At 40.7% G+C, this 25252-nt stretch overlaps 1 protein-coding gene across 1 annotated transcript in view; it reads right to left on the bottom strand.

Moving 5' to 3' along the window:
* GSPT2 (G1 to S phase transition 2) overlaps nt 1-22296 on the bottom strand; it is a gene marked incomplete at both ends in the record, with an annotated part of 310245 nt that extends 287949 nt beyond the window's left edge. Inside the window, one exon of the mRNA XM_080718380.1 lies at nt 22254-22296. The remainder of the gene's footprint in view (nt 1-22253) is intronic.
* Nucleotides 22297-25252: the final 2956 nt, after the last annotated feature.

Below are 25252 nucleotides of genomic sequence, written 5' to 3'. Positions count from 1 at the left end.
GTGATACATTCCTTCATCTTCAAAGCTAATTGCATTGGCTCATTCATTTATATTCATTCATATTATCTCTCAAAGCCTTGGCAGGAGAAACACTTGAACTTTGCCCACTTTCATAAGATTAACTTCTCTCCAGATGAGTGTCTTGTCTTTGCCTGCTCCATAATATCACATAATAATCGCTGAAGCCTGTCTTGAGCCATATGGGTCAAAAAGGCACTGAGCTTTTATATTAGTTTCCTATTGCTGCTATAACAAAATGTCACGATCTTGATGTCTGTCTGTCTCTAGCTCTTTCTTTCTGTCTCTCTGTCTCTGTCTCCTCCCATTATTATATTCTCTTCAGTGACTTCTGCCTTCCTATTTTTTTTTGCAATACTGGGGATGGAACCCAGGGGCATTCTACCTCTGAGCGACTGAGCGACAACCTCAGCCTTGTTTTTTTATTCTTTATTTTGAAACAGGGTCTCACTGAGTTGCAAAGGGCCTCACTAAGTAGCTGAGGCTGGCCGTGAACCGCAATTTTCCTGTCTCTGCCTCCCAAATGCTGGGATTACAAGCGTGCACCATCATGCCCAGTTTTCTGCCTCCCTTTTATAGAACACTTATGATAACATCATGCCAGTCTGGATAGCCCAGGATAATTTCCCCATGCCTATATCACTAATTCAATCACATTTGCAACATCTTTTTTAGATACTCCCATTGGTTTCAGGAAGACTGCAACTAGACTTTCCCCTGTCCAGCCTTCCCGTGGTCAAACCTAGAAACCTGGGGACAGATGAAAACTATGGGAATAGGGGAGTTTTACCCCAGTGTACTAAATAATCTGGCCACTCTGGGTTATGCCACTCCCAGCCAGGTAGTTTCAAATTCCTCTTCACCCAGAGGCAGAGTACAAAGGAGAAAGATCTAAGGAAGTCTCTCCCTCATGCATGGGGACAATTGCCATCTTTCTAAGGTGCCCTCCTTGTTCACTTTTAGACTTTTATTCACATGCAATTCTAAGCTTAGATGTGAGTGATTTCCTTTAGGAATACCTTCCTGTCTCAGGATCTGAGTCCAGAACCAAGTGACCTCCCTTTTGTTCTCATAGCACCCTGTATTTCCCTTGTCACACTACTGCCCTCTATTACACATATTTTTTTTTTGCGGGTCTAGGGATGGAACTCAGAGGCATTTGACCTCCGAGCTACACCCCCTACCCTAATTTTTATTCTTTATTTTGAAACAGGGTCTCAGTAAGTTGCAAAGGACTTCACTAAGTAGCTGAGGCTGTCCTCGAACCGCGATCCTCCAGTCTCAGCCTCCCAAATGCTGGAATTACAAGCATGTGTCACCATGCCCGGCTTATTGCACATAATTTAAATGTATTTTAAAATATGACATAAGCCAGGCATGGTGGTGCATGCTTGTAATTCCCGCATTTGGGAGGCAAAGACAGGAGGATTGCACAGGTTCGAAGTCAGCTGCGCTGGCTTAAGAGACCCTGTTTCCAAATAAAAAAGTATAAAAATAGGTCTGGGAGTGTAGCCTGGAGGTAGAAGGGTTTCAGGGAACACCAGTACCACCAAAATAAAATAACATAAAATAAAATGAAATAAAACATGATATAGTTTTATTTTCAGTCCATTTATTTAAGTTTACACTTCTTTATATTTTGGCAAGCAGTTTACAAATTCCATCTCTTCTGTAGTATTATTTCAATTTTGCATTTGGAGTTCAGGGGTCAGCCAATAATTTAGCAAAATTATATGAAGAATTTGCCCATTTCCTCTCTGGGCCAGTTTTTATCAAGATATACCCTCTCCCTCCACCCATGATGGTTGCTTCAAACAGTGTGTTGCAGTTCTTTACGTCACCAAGGCTGTATATTTCCCTCTATAGTGTTTAGTCACCCTGTGGATAAACACTGGCTCATACTCTCAAACTAAAATCCTTAAAAAATGAGAAATCATCTTTCTTACAAATATCATTCTTCTCTAATTTCTGGATTCTTTTGTTCACTCTATCTTCACATAAATGTGTACCCGTGTGTATGTGTGTATGTATATATGTGTGTGTATGTGTGTGTGTGTGTGTGTGTGTGTGTGTGTGTGTGAACATATATAGTTGGTACTTATAGGAGATTTGGTCAGATAGGAACATTTCAGCCATATAAAAATAAACTTGGTGAATTTATTTTTTTAGTTTCCCAAGTTTCAAAATGAAATAATGCAATATCAATTATAGATAAATTACAGGACAACTTTAGAAATGGCTTGCTAATGCTATTCAGAAGAGAGCTGGAGTAGCTGTATTAATTTCAAATAAAGCAGATATCAGATCAATGAAAATTTGGGGGGATAAAGATAAGTATTACATATGGGCATGGTGGCACACACCTGTAATTCCAATACAGGAGGGCCACAGATTTGAGGACAGCCTGAGCAACATAGTGAGCCCTCAGCAACTTAGTATGACCCTGTTTCAGACTAAAATAGAATAAAATAGGTCTGGGGGTGTAGCTTAGAGATATAATGCCCATGGGTTCAATCCCAGCACCATATACAATAAAGATAGGTACTATAAGACTTAATATGTATGTACCACAATTGAGCTAAAATAAATTTATAGCAATTAGTGTATATATGAGAAGAGAAGACAGCTAAATCAGTAGCCTAAGCTTCCATTTTAGGAAACTAGAGAGAGAGAATTTCAAATCAAATCCAGAGTAAGCAAAAGTAGAGAAATAATGAAAATTAAGGTAGAATCAATGAAATTAAAGCAGGAAATTCAAAGATAAAATCAATGAAACCAGTTGGTTCACTGAAAAAAATCAATGGAATTGAGGTCTCTAACTGAGCTAACACAAACAAAGAAGACACAAATTACTAATATCAGAAATTAAGGAGGCACCATCATTATGATCCCATGATGGCACCCACCTGTAATCCTAGTACTTGGGAAGCTGAGACAGGAGGATTATAGATTCAAAGCCAGCCCCAGAAATTTAGGGAGGCCCTCAACAACCTAGGAAGACCCTGTTTTAAAATAAATAATGTGGCTGAGGGTGTAGCTCAGAAGTAGAATGCCCCTGGAATTAACTCCCAGTACAAAAAAAAAAAAACACTATGATCATCTCTATGATGCTGATCAATTCCTCAAAACAATCAATCTAGCAAAATTCTTGCAAGGAGCCAGGCGTGGTAGCGCACGCTTGGAATCCCAGCATTTGGGAGGCTGAGACCAGAGGATCATGGTTAGCGAAGAGCCTCGGCTACTTAGTGAGGCCCTCCACAACTTAGTAAGACTCTGTTTCAAAATAAAGAATAAAAAATAGGGCAGGGGGTGTAGCTTGGAGGTAGAATGCCCCTGTGTTCCATCCTCAGTACAAAAAAAAAATTTAAAAATTTAAAGCTGCGTTTGGTGGTACATGCTTGTAATCCTAGCATTTGGGAGGCTGAGACAGCAGGATCGAGGTTCATGGCCAGCCTCAGCTACTTAGGTGAGGGCCTTTGCAACTCAGTGAAGCCCTGTTTCAAAATAAAGAATAAGAAACCTCAGTACTGCAAAATAAAATAAAATAAAAATTTTAGAAGGTAAAAAGCAGGAGAAAATCTAGGTAACCTTGAGTTTAGCACTGGCTAAATGGAATAAAGCCCCAAAGCATAGTTTATTAAAGAAAAATATGTTACAACTCATTGAAATGAAAAGTTATGCTGTGTGATAAAAACTGTTAAAAGAAAGGGGGGAAGTCACAGATTAGGAGAAAATATTTGAAAACAATTGTAAGGAGCTGGTATCCAAATTATAGAAGAAATAGTTATAAGCCCAACCACCTTGGCTGGGGTAGCAGCTCAGTGGTTGAGTTTGGCATGCAGGGAGTGTCAGGTTGAATCCCCAGAACCCTTCTCAAACATAGGTACCCATTTTCTATACATAGCAGACAGGTTAAATAAATATTTATGGTTCCTTGGACCAACTATCTTCTTAATATCCACAGCCTTGAATTTCCTTCATCACTTAGTGAGGTTTCTGAAGACAGGGTATGCGTTTTAGTGGAGTGCTATGAATCCAAAGGTAAGTTCTAAGTCCAAGCTCAGTTGGCCATATGGATTTTCCTGAATTGAGAGATTCCCACAATTCGCGGCATTTCTCTCTAGTTCAGGGATTCATGCACCTATTTCATGGGGTCAACAAGGTCAAAGTTATTTTCATGATAATGCTAAAGCTTAGTTGTATTTTCCCACTTGAATTTACTCTGTTGGAAATCAGGGTTTTATAGAGATGGCCAAGTTTGTGATGGATGACATTACTGCTCTTGAGTTTGATAATTTTCTTGATTTTAATTTTGAATATGGTAAATATAAATTGATATGCCATGGATTAGAAAAAACAATTCCTCCCTGGTTATGTACATACAAGAAAGTTTCACTACCAATCTCACTAACATGTACGGGGAGGGAAAAAGGGTTACAGAGGAGGGGCATATATAGCTATACCCCCAGCCTTGTTTTATTGATTTATTTTTATTTAGAAACAGGGTCTTACTAAATTGCTGAGAGCCTCTCTAAATTGCTGAGGTGGACTGAACTTGCAATCCTCCTGTCTCAACCTCCCAGATACTGGGATTACAGGCATGCACCACTACATCCTGCTGTTTGTATCACCTTGAATCCCACTATAATGTTTATTGCACCAATAAAAGTATAAAATAAGTTGGACGTGGTGGTGCACGCCTGTAATCCCAGTACTTGGGCTGCAGAGACAGGAGGATCACAAGTTCAAGGAGAGCTTTAGGACTGTTTGAAACAAGGACTGTTTCGAAATAAAAACAAAAAATATGGCTGGGGGTATAGCTCAGAGGTAGAATGCCCCTAGGTTCAATCCCCAGTACAAAAAAAAAAAAAAGTATAAAAATGGGTGTCTGTGAGTGTAACCTGGAGGTAGAAGGGTTTCCAGGAACCTCAGTACCACGAAAGAAAAGAAAGAAAGAAAGAAAGAAAGAAAGAAAGAAAGAAAGAAAGAAAGAAAGAAAGAAAGAAAGAAAGGAAGAAGAAAGAAAACAAGAAAAAAGATAGTTGTGATGCATCACATATTTTGTTGTGGGTTGTTTTTGTGTGTATGTGGTAGTGGATGGAACACAGGGGCATTCTACTTCTGAGCTACAACTTCAGCCCTATTTTATTTCTTTATTTTGAAATAGGGTCTAACTAAACTGTAGAGGACCTCACTAAGTAGCTGAGGCTGGCCATGAACCTGCGATCCTCCTGTCTCCGCCTCCCAAGTACTGGGATTACAAGCATGTGCCACCATGTCCAGCTTGCATCACATATTTTAAAGTAAATTTATGTACTGAGTATATTTAATTTCTTTTTCATTTAAAAGAGAGTATAGTTTATCAGACTAAAATATTTGAAAATCATTGCTCTACTTCATATATTTAAAAAATGACTGATAACCTCAGGTCCTGTGACATATGATTGCAATTCAAAGATGTGCCAAATACTATTTGTTGGTTGACCTACATTATCCAATATAACCTTCCCAGCAAAAGGTATGGTAACCTTCATTTTACAAGAGAGGAAACTGGGACTTTATGACCAGGAGTGTCATATCATACTTTAAAGCCAGTATAAATTCAACTTCATATATGGATGTGTAATATTCAACCCTCCATGTTTATTTATTTTTCAATAAAGTTTAAATCTCAGCAGAATTGGAGTAAATTTTTGCCTGAGATAAATTCTAAAGACAAAGGCTGGGGGTGTAGCTTATTGGTAGAGCACTTGTGCCTAGCATGCATAAGGCTCTACGTTCAAACCTCAGCACCACAAAAAATAAAAATTAGGGTGAAAATGAGATTGATATTTTAATGACACTTAGGCAAACGTGTACCTTTTTTTGCTGCGCGTGGTGGCGCACGCTTGTAATCCTCGTGCTTGGGAGGTGAAGACAGGAGGATCGCGCAGGTTCGAAGCCAGCCTTGCTGGCTTAAGAGATTCTGTTTCCAAATAAAAATATAAAATATTCTGGGAGTGTAGCCCGGAGGTAAAAGGGTTTCCAGGAACCCCAGTACCACACACACACACACACAAAAAAAAAAAAAAAAAACCCTTTTTCTGCTTGAGCAGTATTTCCTTTCAGGGAATATTTGTTTAGAATACTACTCACATGGGGCATGGTGCATGCTTGTAATCCCCGTGCTTGGGAGGCTGAGACAGGAGGATCGCGCAGGTGTGAAGCCAGTCTCAGCTGGCTTAAGAGAACCTGTTTCCAAATAAAACATATAAAATTGGTCTGGGAGTGTAGCCTGGAGGTAGAAGGCCCCTGTGTTCCATCCAAAGTACCACCAAAAAAAAAAAAGACTATCTACTATCTACTCACTACCAGGTATGCTGGCACTTGCCTGTAATATTAGTACTAGGGAGGCTGAGACAGGAGGATTGCAGGTTTGAGGTTAAATTGTGTAACTTAGCAAGACCCTGTTTCAAATAAAAAGAACACCTAATTATCCTTAAATCACCTATGCTGCCAAATTGTTAGGATGATTAAATGAAATAATATTAGTAGCGGTTGCCATATATTAATATTAATTACCAAGATTTGTTGAGAATATATAATTACTTACAGTAATCCTACAGTGTCGTTAAGAGCTAAATTTTATTGATGGCTTATACTGAGCCAGGCACAGCTCTAAGCATTTGAATATGTCATCATTTCATTTAATCTTCTCATGCCCTAAGATATGGTAACTAGTATTATCTCATTTGCAGATGAAAAGAATGAATCATAAAGAAAGAGGTTCAGAGGAATGCTCATGGTCACCATGGTCACGCTGGAAGTTAGTAATGAAGCTGAGATGAATCAGGCAGCCTGACCCCAGAGAATGCCCTGTGAGTCAGCTAACTACGTGGAATAGGCCAAGCCACGCAGTTATGAATTTGGGGGCAGAGATTTTTTTCTGTATTGCTGGAAATGGAAACCAGGCCCTCATGCATGCTAGGCAAGTGCTCTACCATGGATCTATACCCCCATGTCCAGAAGTAGAGCTTCAGATCTGGGTCTGCATGACTCCAAGTCTCCCCACTTCTAAACCGCCCCTGCTATCCTTCTGCTGCCTTCAATACTCAGTAAATGGCATCCCCTTCTCCTACACTAATTTATTGATGCTTTACATTGAACAGACATTGATTATATGTCTACTGTGTGTCAGACTGTGTGTACAAGAGTAAGAGAGATGAGTCAGGCTCTTAGTCTAGAGAGACAGAAACATGTATTAGTCTGCTAAGAATAGCTAACAAAAATCCTATAGATTTGGTAGCTTATACAACAGAATTTCATTTTCTTGCAGGTTTGGAGTCTAGGAGTCCAAGATCATGGTGATGGTAGGCTGTTTTGCTCCTTTCTTGGCTTGCAGATGGCCACCTTCTCACTGTGTTCTCACTTTTCCTCTGTGAGTGTATATTCTTGGTATCTCTTAGTGTGTCCAAATCTCCTTTTCTGATAAGGACATCAGACATATTAGATTAGGGATGAAGCTAACAATCTCATTTCTTTGGAACTGGGGATTGAATCCAGGGGCACTCTACCTCCAAGCTACATCCCCAGCTCTCTTTAACTTCTTTTTATCTTGAAAAAGTGTTTAATGTCCTAAGTTACTGAGGGTCTTGCTAAGTGTCTGAGATTAGCCTTGAACCACCAACTCTCCTGTCTCAGCCTCCCAAGTATAGGAGTTACAGGTGTGTGCTACTAGTCTGGCTCTAACGGACTCATTTTAACTTAATTGCCTCTTTAAACGCCCTATCTACAAATACAGTCACATTCTGGGGTAGTAGGGATCAGGGCTTCAACATAAGAACTTTGGGGTGACACAATCCACTCCATAACATAAAACAAATAAATAGAAATAAATAAAAGCCTCCACCTGCCTCAACCTTCTTGAACATATCTGCAGTTTACTATGCTATATATATTCCTATTGAAGTGCCCTATTATTCCCAAGTAAATATCACTATGCTGGGGAGAGTCTCTCTGTTTTTTTTTCATTAACACAAATTACATCTCTATATATTGTGCACTCATTAATATAAATTGATCACTATATGCTTTTATCTTCTTGCAAGAGTAGAAGAAAAGATTTTGAAAGTCTGACCATAGAGAAATGATAAATGCTTAAGGAGAGAGATGTGTTTACACTCATTTAAATGATATACAATAGCTGGGCGTGGTGGCGCACGCTTGTAATCCCCGCGCTTGGGAGGCTGAGACAGGAGGATCGCGCGGGTTCGAAGCCAGCGTCAGCTACTTAGTGAGGCTCTCAGCAACTTAGTGAGACCCTGTTTCCAAATAAAATATAAAAAAAGGTCTGGGCATATAGCCCATAGGTAGAAAGCCCCTGGGTTCCACTCCCAGTACCACCAAAAAAAAAAAAAAAAAAGATATACAATGGGATTGAAGGCTCGTGGCCAGCCTCGGCTACTTAGTGAGGCCCTCTGCAACTTGGTGAGAACTTGTTTCAAAATCAAGAATAAAAAGAAGAGCTTGGGTTCATCTAAGAGGTAGAATGCCCCTGGGTTCCATCCCCAGTACCTTAAAAACTGATATACAATGACAAATGTAGAAATATCACGTGGTATATCATCAATATATACAAAACAAAGGTCTAAAACTTATTGTACTTTGTGATGATACTAGAAATGAGTAACCATTCTAATAACTATACAATAATAATTCCAAGATTAAAAATGTATGTGACTGAAAAGAATTATGAAGCAAAGTTATAATAATATGGATTTTTATATTTGTCCATATGCTTTTTTTTGTCAGAGAACTTTATGCTTCCATATGGCTTTGAGTTCTTGTCTATAGTCTTTTAGTTCAAACTTTAAGGCCTCCCTCTAATATTTTCTGTATGTCAAATGTCATTGAAATAAACTACTTCAGCTTTGGTTGATCTTGGAAAGCATTTCATTCGCTTTTATTTGTGAGGGGAAGTTTTGCCAGATATAGTAGTTTTGCTTGAAAGTTTCTTCTTTCAGCTCTTAGGGTATAGCAACCCACTGCATTCAAGCCTGCAAGGTTCTGCTGAGAAATTTGCTGATCATATAGAGAAGATCCCTTTTGTGTGGTGAGTCACTCTTCCCTTACTGCTTTCAAGGTTTTCTCCTTGCCTGGTATGGTGGTGCATGCCTATAATCCCAGTGTTTTGGAGTTTGAGACATGAGGATCCCAGGTTTGGGTGGGCCAGCCTCCGCAACTTAGTGAGAACCAGTTTCAAAAGGAAAAATAAAAACGGGTTTGGAGTGTATTTCTGGAGCTAGAATAACCCCTGGGTTCAATCTCCAGTATACATACAAATAAACACACACACACACACACACACACACACACACACACAGATACAAATGACTTGCCTTTTGCTTTGTGTGTGTATGAGACTGGGTGTTAAACTCAGGGGTATTCGACCTCCAAGCTATACCCTCAGCCCTATTTTATTTTTGTTTTGGAAACCATCTAATTAATTTGTGCATAGCCTCACTAACTTTCAGAGGTTGGCCTTGAAACTGCGAGCCTCCTGCTTCAACCTCCAAAGTACTGGGATTACAGGTGTGTGCCACTACCATTGGCGTGTCTTTTACTTTTGACAGTTTGATTTTTTTTTTCCTTTCGGGTCTGGGGATGAAACCCAGGGGAATTCAACCTCCATGCTACACCCTTGCCCTATTTTTTATTTTTTATTTTGCAACTGGGTCTCACTGAGTTGCGGAGGGCCTCACTAAGTAGCTGAGGCTGTCCGCGAACCGCGATCCTCCGGTCTCAGCCTCCCGAATGCTGGGATTACAAGTGTGCGCCACCACGCCCAGCTGACAGTTTGATTTTAATCTTTCTTGGTGTGGGTCTCTTTGGATTTATCTTTCTCAGAATTCATTGGGCTTTTTGTTTCTCTCAAGTTTGGTAAATTTTCATTCACTTTTTTTTTAAAAAAAAGCTAAACATTCCTTTTACTCTGCTATTTCAACAGGTCCCATAAAGTATATATTGGTCCACTGTATGGTTTTCCATATATCCTTTAGGCTCCATATGCTTTTATTCCTTAATTTTAATCTTTGCTCCTCAAATTTGATCATTTCAGGTCACCTGTCTTAGGGTTTACTAATTCTTTCCCCTGCCTGATCAAGTCAGCTCTCATACTCATCCAGTGAATCGTTCAATTCAGCGATTGTATTTTTTGGCTCTAGAATTTATGTGTGGTTCTTCTGTTTATTTTTTATTATTTTTTACGGGTCCAGGGATGGAACCAAGGTGAATTTGACCTCCAAACTACACCCCTGCCCTGTTTTTTTTTATTCTTTATTTGGAAACAGGGTGTCACTAAGTTGCGAAGAGCCTCACTAAATAGCTGAGGCTGGCTTCGAACCTGTGCGATCCTCCTGTCTCAGCCTCCCAAATGTTGGGATTCCAAGTGTGCACCACCACGCCCGGCTTCTTCTTCTTTTTAAATAGCTGATATTCTTATTTCATTTATGCATCATTTTACTGATGTTTCTCTATTCAATATGTTCTCTTTTAGCACATCAATTGTCTCTAAGACAGTCATTTAAAGTTCTTTGTCAAGTGACTCAGAGGGCTACATTTCCTTAAGGTTTTGTTTCTTGACACTTATTTCATTTCCTTGAATGGGCTACATCTGCCTGTTTCATGGCATGTTTTGTAGTCTTTTGTGGCAATGTAGGCAGCTGAAATAATGGCCATCTCTTTTAGTCTTTAGACTGGGTTTACTGTAGGGGAAGATAGCCAGTACAGCCTGGCATGGGGACACATGCCTGTAATCCCAGTACTTGTGAGGCTGAGATACCAGGATCTTCGGATCAAGGACAGCCTGAGAAATGTAGTGAGCTTTTCAGTAACATACTGAGACTCTGTTTAAAAGAAAAAACAGAAAGTACTGGAGGTGTAGCTTGAGATAGAATGCCCCTGGGTTCAATTCCCAGTACCAAAAAAAGAAAAAAAGAAAAAGAAAAAACAACAAAAAAAAGATATTTATTAAGCAATTTACAGAGGCAGTGCATCCTCTAAAACCTTTTGGGGGAATGTATCTTCCCTCACTCTGTGCATTTATTCCGGTTTCTGGTAAACACAGCCATTTGTTTTTTGTGGTACTGGGAATTGAACCCAGGGGCATTTTACTTCTGAGCTATACCCTCAGTCCTGTTTTTATTCTTTATTTTGGTACAGAGTCTCATTAAGTTGTAAAGGGCTTCAGTAAGTACCCGAGGCTGGCCACGAACCAGGACTCTCCTGTCTCAGCCTCCTAAGTACTGGGATTAAAAGTGTGCGCCCCCACTCTCAGTTTAACACAGCCATTTTATTTTATTTATTTATTTAATTTTTGCCGGTCTGGGGATGGAACCAGGGACCTTTGACCTCCAAGCTACACCCCCTGCCCTATTTTTTATTCTTTATTTTGAAATCAGGTCTCACTAAGTTGTGAAGGGCCTCACTAAGTAGCTGAGGCTGTCCGCGAACCGCGATCCTCCGATCTCAGCCTCCGGAATGCTGGGATTACAAGCGTGCGCCACCACGCCCGGGTAACACAGCCATTTTAAATGCCTTATTTTTTCTAAGAGACTTGCCACTGCTTCTTCTCTGAAGCCTGGGGTTTCTATGATATTGCTCTACCCGTAGTCTTTTGCACCCACTTACCTATGGGACTACAGGTTCCCTGCACCTCTAATGCTCCCTGCATCAGTCGCTGCTTTCCATGACCTGCTATCCAAACTATGCCATCATTCCCATCAATATTCTTCATCAGGTGAGGCAAAGACCACTCCCTCAGATATTTCTCAGACAAGCTAGAACATATAGACAAATTCTGAGTTTTTCCTTCCATCTCAAGAGAGGAGTTGGGTGGCTTCTAATTGGTCAGGCTGTGCCATGTTTGGGAAAGGCAAAGATGAACACTATGCCATGAAATTTCCTGATGTTTTGGCTACAGTTTTTTTTTCTGTTTATTTGTCATTTTTATTGTGTTTATACTAAGGATTGAACCCAGGGGAATTCTATCTCTGAGCTACATCACTAGTCCCTTTTTATTCTTTTTATTTTGAAACAGGATCCTGCTAAGTTGCCAAGACTATTCTTGAACGTGCAATCTTCCTGTCTCAGCCTCCCAAATGCTGGGATTTCAGGTGTCCACCACTGCACCCATATATATATATTTTGGCACTGGAAATTGAACCCAGGGGCATTCTACTTCCAAGCTAAACCCCCAGTCCTAATTTTTATTCTTTATGTTGAAACTTGGTCTCATTAGGTTGCAGAGGACCTCACTATGTAGCTGAGACTAGCTGTGAACCTGGGATCATCCTGTCTCAACCTCTCAAACACTGGGATTACAAGTGTGCACCACCATGCCCAGCTTTGCACCCATCTTTTTTCTGTGTGTGTTTGTGGTACTAGGGATGGACCCCAGGGGCATTCTCACTCTGAGCTACACCCCCAGCCCTAGTTTTTTATCCTCTATTTTGAAACAATCTCATTAAGTTGTGGAGGCTGTCTTCAAACCTGTATCCTCCTGTCTCAGTCTCCCAAGTACTGGGATTACAAGCATGCATCACCATGCCCGGCTTCTTTTTCTGATTTTAATGGCAGATAATAATTGTACGTCTTTGTGGGGATACAGTGAGATGTTTTGGAATTTTGATACACCGTACATTGATCAACTCAAAATATTTTGGTTACCAATCATCTTAAACATTTATCAGTTATTTGTAATGAGAACAATGGAAATCCTTTCTTCTGGTGCTGGGGATATAGCACAGTGGTAGAGCACTTTTCTGGCACAAACAAGTCCCTGAGTTCTATCCTTAGCACTTAAAAAAAGAAAAATCAACAGAAGGCAATATCTCTTTTCTAGATAGTTTGAGTACTATAATACAATACGGCACTATTAGTATAGCTTTCTGTGTAATAGAATGCCATAACTTACTCTTTCTGTGAATTTTTTGTTTTCTTGTAATGTTTTTGTCTGGTTTTATTATTAAAATAATGTCATCCTCACAAATTAGTCTTAAGAGACATTTCATTTGAGAATGGGTCTCATTTCTTCTTAAGTGATCAGTAAGGCAGACAAGTGAAACCATTTGGGCCTGGTTACTATGTTCATATATGAAGGTAGCACTACCAGTCTAACATGTGTGTGGGAGGGGGAGAAGGACAATGAGGTTTGGAAGGACACATGTGTACACAGTACACCTCAAGTACTGTGTACACATGTGTTTGTATCACTTTGAACCTCATTATGAAGTATAATTACAATGCACCAATAAAAAGCCTATTAAAACCAGGTTTGGTGTGCACACCAAGTGCACACCCCTGGGTTCAATCCCTTTTAGGGAAAATGTATATTAAAAATAGGTGTTAGTCTGTTCCAATGATCTATTTCTAATTGTGTGAATTTTAGTCGTGTCTTTCAAGGAACTGATTGAATACGTGAGAACAGAGTAGTTTAAAATATTCCCTAATTAGGCATTCCTTTGGTTCAGTAGCTGCAACCCAATTTTCATTTTTTTGTGGTACTGGGGGTGGAACCCAGAGGCTTTCTACCTCTGGGCTATACTCCCAGACCCATTTTAAATTTTATTTGGAAACAGGGTCTCACTAAGTTGCTGAGAGCCTCACTAAGAAGCTGAGGCTGGCTTCGAACCTGTGCGATCCTCCTGTCTCAGCCTCCCAAGCGCGGGGATTACAAGCGTGCGCCACCATGCCTGGATTCCCAGTTTTCATTTCTGATAGCCATTTGGCTCTTTTCTTTTCTTATTGGTAAGCCTAGCCAGATGATTACCAGTTGTTGATCTTTTCAAAGAACCAACCTTCACAGCCATCAGTTTTCTCTGTTGACTTCCTATTTTCATTTGTTTTGGCTCTGATTTTTATAATTTTTTTTTGCAGGTCTGGGGATGGAACCCAAGGGCATTTGCCCTCTGAGCTACATCCCCCTGCCCTATTTTATTTTATTTTTTATTTTGAAACAGAGTCTCACTAAGTTGTTGAGGGGCCCACTGAAGTTACTGAGGCTGGCCTCTAACCTACAATCCTCTTGTCTCACCCTCCCAAATATTGGGATTACAGGAGTGTGCCACCACGGACTTTTCTTTGAAGACTTTTCATTACTAATTCAATCTTGTTACTCTTTATTGACCAATTTGGTTTTTCTTTCTTTTCTTTTCTTTCTTTCTTTCTTTTTTTCTTTTTTTGCGGTACCATGGATGGAACCCAGGGGTATTGTATCTCAAAGCTACACCCCCAGCCCTATCGAACCCAGGGGCATTCTACCTCCGAGCTACACTTCTAGCCCTATTTTTTATTCTTCATTTCGAAACAGGGTCTCACTGAGTTGTGAAGGGCCTCACTAAGTAGCTGAGGCTGTCTGAGAACTGTGATCCTCCAATCTCAGCCTCCCGAATACTGGGATTACAAGAGTGCACCACCACGCCCGGCTGATTTTCTTGTTACTGATGTCTAGTTTTATTGTTTTAGAAAAGATAACCAATGGTTTAAATTTTGAAAATCTGTTGAGACTTGTTTTATGGCCTATTATGTGACCTAACCTGGTGAATGTTCATGTGCTAATGACAACAGGCTATATTTTCAAGTAGCCTGTCTTCAACCTCACTTTTTCACTCTTCTGTTTGATCTGGCCTGCCACTGAGGCCTTTTATCATCATTCTAATTTTGCTCAGTTTATTTTTTAGCTCAGGATTTGGGTTTGATTTTTCTATCTTGAAGTTTTTCTGTTAGCATATTCTATTGTTTCTATGTTTTCTCTTGAAGCTCAATGACTTTCCCTAAAAAAAAAAAAAATTATTTTTAATTTAACTTTTTTGCGGAACCGGGGATTGAACCCAGGGTCATTCTACCTCTGAGATACACATTTAGCCCTGTTTTTTATTCTTTGAAAGAAGGGCTCACTATATTGCGCAGGGCCAAACTAAGTAGTTGAAGCTGACCTCGAACCCGCGATTCTCCCGTCTCAGCCTCCCAAGTACTGGGATTACATGCATGTGCCACCACGCCTGTTTTTTTTTATTTTTAATTGGTCCTTTGTAATTATACATCATGACAGAGACATATATGCGCACACCACTCCACCACTCGGCAAGCCCTTCCCCAGTTCCCACCCCACTCTTTCTTCCTCCATACCTCCCCGTGCATCTGTGTATGTACATCATGTCCATTGAGGTGTTTTCTTCATTGAGTCTCCCTTCCCTCTCCTGCCTCCCTCAATTAGGTCCCCTCCATCACTCCCTTTGTTGGGAGTCCCTCCTGTGTCCCAATTTCTCCCTAGCATCCACGTATGAGGAAAAACATTGACCTTTAATGTTTTATGACTAGCTAATCTCACATAACATAAAATCCTCCAGTTCTACCCATTTCTCTGCAAGTGACATAATTTTGTTCTTCTTTATGGCTGTAGAATTCCATCATGTGAATATTATATGATTTTTAATTCATTAATTGAAAACAGCCATTTTAAATTCTTTTTTCTTCCTTTCTTGTGCTGGGGACTGAACCCAGGGTTGTGTGCATGCTATGCATGCATTCTACCTCAGATCCACTCTCACAGCCTCTCCCTGAACATTCTTGATGATTTATTGGTCTGTTGGATCATCTGCGTATCCTCAGAAGCCTCTTCTTGGCTCTGGAATAGGCCTAAGTACTCCATCTGCAGTCAGTGGCCTGTGGCCAGTGACTGTGGGATTCCGCATAGCTCTGGGCAGAATCATCATGGAAGGACCAGTCCCAGAGTCCTAAACCATGCCTATGGCTATGAATGCCACAGTGCTGTGCTGCACCCTGAGCACATAGCCCCCTCCCCTTTTCCGTACTGGGGATTGAACCCAGGGGCATTCTACTTCCGAGTTACGCCCCCAGCCCAACTTTTTATTCTTTATTTGGAAACAGGATCTCATTAAGTTGCAGATGGCCTCACTAAGTAGCTGAGCCTGGCCACAAACCTGCAATCCTCTTGTCTCAGCCTCCCAAGTACTGGTATTATATGCCTGTGTCACCACACCTGGCCCCACAACCCTTTTAAGACCAGCCCATCACTGTATAGAACCAAAGCTCATACTGCTGTGAGCTACCTACTGCTGAGGTTAACTGTTGGCCCCAGACTGCTGCAATCAGTCACAGGTGATGCTGGGTGGAGTAAAAGTCCATCTGTCACTGGGGCTGCTCCAGAGCTGTCCTGGGAATTGGCGCCATTAATATCTGCCCAGAGTTTCACCGGCTTGAAACTGAGTTCCAAAGCAAAGTCCTGTGCCTTATCTAACCCCCTATGAATGGAGTCTTGCTCCACATTTTGCTGCCTGACTCAGGAGCAACCCAGTTTAATATCAGCCCTGGTAACCAACTACCACCAACTCAGGCAGCACAATGCTTACTCCCCTGTTGGAGACTGTACAGGACCTGTGTAGTCTCCAGGGTGCACTGAGGCCCACACAGCACTCAGTGGTGATGGAGGCTGAAGCATTAGTCCATCCCACTAAGGCACAGGTCTGGGGATAACTATGTAGCCCAAAGTTGGTGGAAAGCTGGTCGAGACAGTCCCTTGGGCACCAATGCTAATATTAAATTTGGTTGCGTTTGAGTCTCACAGCCATAGGGTTAGCTGTGTCCTAGCCTCACTCCAGGGCTGGCAATGGTACAATCCAAACCTCAGGTATCTGCCTAATGGCAGGGTAGGTCTAGAGGTGCTCACTGTGAGCTTGGCCTGTGTTTGGGGCCTTTGTTTTCTACCTGATGCTGACAAAGCCCTTTGCTAGACTGGATGCTTTGCTCTCCAGCAGGTGGAGTCTGTCTCCTTGCTCAGCCACGGAAGTTGGAGGAGGGGTATGGAGCCTGTTTGTTGGCTGCCTGGCTAATGCAATTCCAGCAGCTCAGTCCTTAGGTAGAGGCCTGGGAGCAGGGCACAGGGGACTTTGGCTAGTACTGGCTTTCACTGTGGGGACTCAGGTACTGGGTTTAAAGTCTAAAGCCTAAGCTTAATTCCTTCTCTATCCTCCAATTAGGAGGCATTGCTCTCCATGCTGCTTGGAGTTGGGGGAGCAGGTATGTGGGCAACTCCTTCTTTTCTGCTTTCTTTAATGTCTTTTTTCTTCTTATTATAATGAAACCAGGCATTATGGTCTTTCTCCTGGATTTCTTAACTCTTTTTTTGTGGTACTGGGGATGGAAACCAGAGGCATTCTACCTCTGAGCTATACCCCAAGCCCTAGATTTTATTCTTTATTTTGAAACAGGGTCTCCTTAAGTTGCAGAGGGCTTCACTAAGTAGCTGATACTGGCCACAAAGGTGCAATCCTGCTGTCTCCGCCTCCCAAGTACTGGGATTACAAGTGTGTACCACCACACCCGGCTCTTAGCTCTTTTTTTTGGGGGGGGGTGGTACTGGGGATGGAAACTTTCTCCGGGCTACACTCCCAGACCTATTTTTTATACCTTTTTATTTGGAAACAGGGTCTCATAAGCCAGCGAGGCTGGCTTTGAACCTGCGCGATCCTCCTGTCTCTGCCTCCCAAGCACTGGGATTACAAGCGTGCGCCATCACACCAGGCGGGCTCTTAGCTCTTTTAAAAAGGCAGTTTTGTACATGAATAGCTATTGGAACTGGTGTGTTTGTAGCCACTGAAGAATCTGAGCCCCCTATTTCTGGATTTTCTGTCCAGTTCCATTGGTCAACATTCCAATTTTACCATTTTATTTTTTGTGGTACTGGGAATTGAAACCAAGGATATTTAACTCTGAGATATACTCCCAGCCCTATTTTTTATTTTAAAACAAGGTCTCCCTAAGTTGCTGAGGGACCTTGCTAAGTCACTGAGTCTGGCTGAGAAACTGTGATCCTCCTGACTCAGCCTACCAAGTACTGGGATTACACATGTGTGCCACCACACCCAGCTCCCATCACATTACTTTTAACCTAGATTTCTCCTCCATCTCTCCTTTTCTTCCTTCCTTCCTTCCTTCCTTCTACTGTGGATTGAACTCAGGGGCATTTTACATCTGAGCTACATTCCAAGCCCTTTTATATGTTTTGTTTTGAAATAGGGTCTTGCTAATTTGCTGAAGTTGACATCGAACCTATGATCCTCCTGTCTCAGCCTCTCAAATGTTGGAATTACAGGAATGCATCACCATGCCCAGCTCCCACCACTCTATTTTAACCTAGCTGTGGCTTTATATTACGCTCCCTTCTTACCTAATTACCTTCCTTCCTTCCTTGTACTGGAGATTGAACCCAGGGACATTCTACCTCTGAGCTACACCCCTAGCCCTTTTATATATTTTTATTTTCAAAATAGGGTCTCACTAAGTTGCTGTGGGTCTTGCTCAGCTGCTGATGATAGCCTCAAACCTACAATCCTCCTATTTCAGCTTCCCACATACTGGGATTACAAGTATGAGCCATATGCCTGGCACAAGTGTATTTCTCAAATATAAGATATAGTTGTCATGCTTTTTAACAGCTTTATTGATAGGCATCTCACCTAGTTAAAGTGTAAAATTAATTGCTCTTACTATTTTAACAAGTATGTGCAATAATTATCATAATCGAGAATATTTTCATCATCTGTAAATGAATCTCCATATGGTTAACTCTTATCCCTCTTTCAACCTATCATCCCTAACCCTTAAATAACTATGAACCTACTTACTGCCCCGGGAAATTTCTCTACTCTGGATATTACATATGAATGGAGTCATATGGTGTTTTTTGCAACTGGTTTCTTTCACTTGGCATAATGTTTTAAGGTTCATCTGTTGGTTTATTCATTAACCCGGTGATGGACATTTGGAATATTTTCACCTTTTTCCTGTTGTACACAGTGCTGCTATAAACATTCATGTACAGGTTTTACTTTGGAAGATGGCAGCACACAATATTCACAGGTGTTTTCCCCTCTAAGTACTGACCAGGCCTCAGCCTGCTTAGTTTCCAAGATCAAATGCTATCAGCACAGTCTAGATGGTATGGCCAACACCTCTACCGGTCCAACTGTTTTGATTGCTTCTTCAGCTCTACAGTATAATACAGCAACCTTGCCTACCTTATCTTTGGTTTCTGATTCTGCCACATGGCTGCTGCTACTCTATGATCCAATTACTCTCATTATGTTTAGATGCCCCAGTTCACTGAATGCAGTCCGTGTTGTAATCTCTGGTTTACAGAGAAGAAAGTTCCCAGAGCTCTTCAAGGACATTGAAGTTCTCCTCAAAGTTTCTCCTAGTATGGGTAAAAGGAGTGCTTCCTGAACCCTCCCAGAATGAGTAAGTAGATCTTAAATGACAAATTCACTTTAACATTCCAATCTCCCTACACTTTTTAATCCTGTACTCTGCATTAAAGCAATTGCAGGTCTTGCATTTCCAGTTTTCTTGCTGTGGTCACCATTTGGTTTGTGTTTCTGTCAACAGACAGGCTGTCATAGTTTTTCTTTCTTTCTTTCTTTCTTTCTTTCTTTCTTTCTTTCTTTCTTTCCTTTTGGTGGTACTGGGGGTGCAACCCAGGGGCTTTTCTACCTCCGGGCTATACTCCCAGACCTATTTTATACTTTATTTGGAAACTGGGTCTCACTAAGTTGCTGAGAGCCTCACTCAGTAGCTGAGGCTGGCTTCAAACCTGTGCGATCCTCCTGTCTCAGCCTCCCAAGCGCGGGGATTACAAGCATGCGCCATCACACCCGACTGTGATAGTCCTTTCTAACTCTCTGAATCTACAACAGAAAAGGCCTGTGCTTAGTGAGTACATAGCCATAGTCATTCTGATCCAACCTTATGCTCCTTCTACCATTATCGCACACTCTTAATATTCATTTGTACACATGTTCCCCAAATTTCTGTCTCAATAAACTGAAAAATTCAAGTAGTTTTTTGAGTGAAATGTACCTCTTCATGGGTCATATTTTGTACCTTACCTTTTCTTTTTCTTTTTTTTGTGGTACTAGGAATTGAACCCAGGGGCATTCTACCTCCAAGCTACAGCCCCAGCCATTTTTATTTTTTATTTTGAAATAGGGTCTTGCTTGGTTGCTGAGAGTCTCACTAAGTTGCTGAAGCTGGCTTCAAACCTGGATTTCCTCCTGTCTCAGCCTCCCAAATACTGGGATTTCCTTCTGTCTCAGCCTCCCAAATACTGGCATGCACCACCACACCCAGCTCTTGCACCTTATCATGGAAAGATCTGATGAAACTTGAGTCTAGTTATTATAGGTTTAAAAACAAAGAGAGGTGATGGCGCGTGTCTTAAAGAGAATCAGTATTGTCTTGCATGTCAATCACCTCAAAAGAGAACATTGCAATGTTCTCCAGAAATAGGGAGACTACCCACCCTGGCAATAAAAGACTTTCTTGTTCTGGGGATTGAAACCAGGGACATTCTAACTCTGAGCTACACCCTCAGTCCCATTTTATTATTATTTTTTGTAGTACTGGGGATGAAACCCAGAGGCTTTCTACCTCCAGGCTATACTCCCAGACCTATTTTTTTATACTTTATTTGGAAACAGGGTCTCACTAAGTTGCTGAGAGCCTCACTAAGTAGCTGACGCTGGCTTTGAACCTGTGTCATCCTCCTGTCTCAGCCTCCCAAGTACTGGGATTACAAGCATGCGCCACCATGCCCAGCTCTATTATTTTTGAAACAGTCTCACTAAGTAGCTGAGGCTGGCTAAGAACCTGCAATCTTTCTGTCTCAGACCCCCAAGTACTAGGATTACAGACATGTGCCAGCTCAAGAAAAACTAATCATAATTTAGGAACCCAATATTCCCAACCTTATCAATATCTTCTTACATGCTCCATTTCCAATGTACAGGAGCCCATTCTTTCCTAATATATACCCTCATTTTAACAGTAGACATTCTCAGGGTTTGGAAGTTCAACTAGAATTATTATTCAGCCAGTTTCAGGGTGATATTCTGTGATAGATTATAGCAATTTTAGCTTTTTGGTCAGAGGTGATAAGGGTATCCTTCAGAGCACATACAGAAGCTCTTAGATCATTTATGTTGTGGCTCAATTGTGAATTCAAATCTTTGGGCTAATTCTTTTCTTGTACCACTTGTTCAGTGACATTAGGAATAGACAGACAACCTCATTATCATATTCATTAGTTTTTCCAAAATCTCCCAAAGTATATAAACATTCATTTAGCCCCTTCCTTCCTGTAAGTAGCTGATTAGAAGTATCCAACACAGACATTTTGCATATCTACGTTAACAGATCATGCCATGGACATACATGTCTTTGCTACTGGAAGCAGAATCATTAGCGTATTTAAACTTGATTTGATTATGGAAGCTCCAGAATGAGCTCAGAAGATATAATCATTAGCATTCTTAAATTGTTGGTCTAGAACTACTCTCAGTACCAAAATTTGTATTAGTCATGGTTATCCAAATAAACAGAGCCAACAGAAAATATATATGATTTATTATAAGGAATTACATAATGAGTTCCTAAGGAATAACAGAATGTTTTTATGGACGATGAGAGACCCCAAGATCTACCATCTGGAAACTAGAGATCTAGGAAAGCTGGTGGTGTAGTTCTGAGGACTGAAAAAAGCAATTGGTGTGAGTTTCAGTGAAGGGCAGAAGAACACTGATATCCCAGCTCAGCAGTCAGGCAGAGAGCATGAATTCTCCCTTCTTCCACATTTGTTCTATTTAGTCCCTCGATTGATTGGATGAGACCCACCCACTTGAAGGAAGATGATCTGCTTTACTCAGTCCATCAATTCAGATACTTATCCAGAAGTATCTGGAAACACCTGGAAATACTGCTTCATCTGTGCACTGCATATCTCAGTCAACTTGACATATTAAATTAAACATCACACAGGTGCACTTTGTTTATTCTTGTAGATTTGAATTACCAACAAATTTACTTGCCACCAGCCTGAAAATTTCCTTCAGTATTTCTTATAAGATGTGCCTGAGAGCAACAAGTTCTCTGAGCTTGTTATTTGTGCATGTGTCTATTTTGACATTTTTGAAATGTAGTGTTGATGTATACAGGATTCTAGGTTGAGAGAGGGGTTTTGTGTTTTTTTGGGGTGCTGCACTTTGAATGTGCCAGTTTACTATCTTTTGTCCTCTGTTGTTACCACTGGGACATCTGTTGTGAATCTTAATGGGTTTTTCCTGTAAGTGAAAAGTCGGAGTTTATCTTGCTGCTTTCAAGAATTTCTAGCTGTCTCTGACCACCTCCTCTTCCTCCTCCTCCTCCTCCTCCTCCTCCTCCTCCTCCTCCTCCTTTTTCTCCTCCTTCTTTTTAGCACTGGGAGTTGAACCCAGAGGCATTTACCTCTGAGTAACACCCTCCTTCAGCTGCTTTTATTTTTTCTTTTGAAACAGGGTCTTGCTAGGTTGCTGAGAGTCTTGCTAAGTTGTGCAGGCTGTCCTTGAACCCACGATCCTCCTATATCAGTCTCACAAGTACTGAGATTATAGGCATACACCACTACACCCAGCTGGATCTTGCTTTATTAATCCACTTTGCTAGTCTTTCAATTGAATATTTAAGACCATTTACATATAGTGGTATATTATAGAGACTTAGCATTGGGATGCATTCTTTTTAACTTGGTACTAATTCTCCTTGACTTACCTACTCCTTGAACAAGATTTATTCCTTCTTGATTTCTGAAGTTTCCTCTTAATTTTTTCTGTACGAAGTGTTTTTAGAGTATTTTCTGTACTGCTGGTTTAGTAGTCATGAATTCTATTTTTAACTTGGAAGGTTTTCATTTCTCCTCATTTTCTAATGGATAGCTTTGCTGGATATAGTAATCCTGTTCGATAGTTATTTTCTTTTAGACTTTGGACTACATCATTTGAAGCCCTCCCAGCTTTTAGAATTTGGCCTGAGTAGCAGTTAGTTTTATTGGCTTACCTCTAAATTGTGACCTGATCTATTTCTTTTGAGGCCTTTTAACTTTATTCTCTATTTGATATTTTAATTATATGTTCTGGATAGGTTCTTTGTATTTGGAATTCTGAATGCTTCTTGTATCTTTTTTTTTTTTTCAGGCCTGGGGATGGAACCCAGGAGCATTCGACCTCTGAGCTACACCCCCTGCCCTATTTTTATTCTTTATTTTGAAACAGGGTCTCACTGAGTTGCAGAGAGCCTCACTCAGTAGCTGAGGCTGTCTGTGAACTGCGATCCTCCGGTCTCAGCCTCCCGAATGCTGGGATTACAAGCGTGCGCCACCACGCCGGGCTTTGCTTCTTGTATCTTGATGTCCATCACATTCCCAAAGTTTGGAAATTTTTTTTATTTGACTGAAAATATTATCCATACCTTTAACTTGCACGTTAAGACCCTCATCAAGTCCAGTGATGCTTATATTTGATCTCTTAATGCTGTCTTTTTAGATTTCTTAAATATTCCGATTATGGTCTCATATTTTCTTACCTTTATCTGAGTGTTCAAGATCATATACACTGTCTTTGACCCTTGTAAATATGCTAAGTGGTTTAATCTATTGGTGAAACTTTCATCTGAATTTTTTGTGGTACAGGGGATTGAACCTAGGGATGTTTTATCTCCAAGCTACATCCCCAGCCCTTTGAATTTTTATTTTGAACCAGGGTGTTGCTAATTTGCCAAGGGTGTCCTCAAACCTTTGATCTTCATGTCTCAGTCTCCCATGTACTGAGATTACAGATGTGTACCCCCAACCATGCCTAGCTTCAGCTGAAATTTTCTGTTTTATTGGTTTTTTTTTTTTTTTTTTTTTTTTTGGTGGTACTGGGGTTCCTGGAAACACTTTTACCTCCGGGCTATACTCCCAGACCTATTTTTATACTTTTTTATTTGGAAACAGGATCTCTTAAGCCAGCGCGGCTGGCTTTGAACCTGCACGATCCTCCTGTCTCCACCTCCCAAGCACAGGGATTACAAGCCTGAGCTGAAATTTTTATTGAGTCTTTCACTTCCAGGAGTTCTATTTGGCTCTTTTTAAGAATCTCTATCTCTTGCCGGGCGTGGTGGTGTAGGCTTGTAACCCCACCATTTGGGAGGCTGAGACTGGAGGATCGCAGTTCGAGGACAGCCTCAGCTACTTAGTGAGCCCCTTTGCAAGTCAGTGAGAGCCTGTTTCAAAATAAAGAATAAAAAATAGGGCTGGGGGTGTAGCTCGAAGGTCGAATGACCCTGGGTTCCATCCCCAGTGCCGGAAAGAAAATCTCTATCTCATAACTGTAATGGTCATTCACTTCCTGCATTTTCTTTATTTCACCTGAGCTGTTCTTTAAAGTACTTCATCATTTTAGCCATCAGGTATCTGAATTCTCCAGTTTTGATTGCCTCCCCACCAATATTTGTGAGTTTAATTATTTGGTGCTATTGATTTTTGGAGACATTACATTGGCCTGTTTTTTCTTACGCCCTATTTTTACCCATCTATTGAGATAGAGTCCTCTTCCTCTTTTATGTGGGGGACCTTTAGTGATTGTCTATCTTTTTGCAAGAAGCCCTGGGATGGGAGGATGTCTTCACATCACCAGGTCCTATCAGTGTTCTCCAGAGCGGCACTGAGCAGAGTGTCCACTGGAAACAGTGGCAATTTAAAAGCAAACCAGAAATCAATATATAAAAACTTAGAAGTAATATAGAATAGGTTGAAAAGTTAGGTAGTAATAGTATACTTGATACTAAATTATATTGGAAATGACAAAAATAAAGGGAAATAAAAAAGAAACAGGAGAAATAAAAGGAGTAAGGGATGGGAGATGGATGAAGAAAATGGGGGGAGGGAAGGGAATGTGGATGGAGTTAAGAAAGAAGAAAAAGTATTATCAAGCCGGATACAGTGGCACATCTCTATAATCCCAATATTGGGAGGCTGAGCCAGGAGGATCACAGATTCAAGGTCAGCCTCAGCAACTTAGCAAGACCCTCAACAACTTAGTGAGATCCTGTTTCAAAATAAAAAATAAAAAGGCAGGGGTATAACTTGGAGTTGGGATGTCCCTGGATTCAGTCTCCAGTACCAAAATAAAAAAGGAAGAAAGAAAAGAAAAACAGGTAGCATGGAATAAACCCAATTAATTTAAAGACTATGTAAAATAGGTGGATCCATTAAAAATGTATAATGAGGGAGGCCATTCTTTTTTTTTTCAGGCAAAAGCAAAATAATTTATTTCTGACTTATACATTCTTCAAGCCATTAACATTTTTATCATCGTCTTCATAAAAT

Source organism: Muscardinus avellanarius (genome assembly GCF_963383645.1).
Source record: "Muscardinus avellanarius genome assembly, chromosome: X".
NCBI classification, from domain to species: domain Eukaryota; kingdom Metazoa; phylum Chordata; class Mammalia; order Rodentia; family Gliridae; genus Muscardinus; species Muscardinus avellanarius.
The sequence above is the reverse complement of the archived record's forward strand: the minus strand, read 5'-3'. Positions and strand labels throughout refer to the sequence as shown.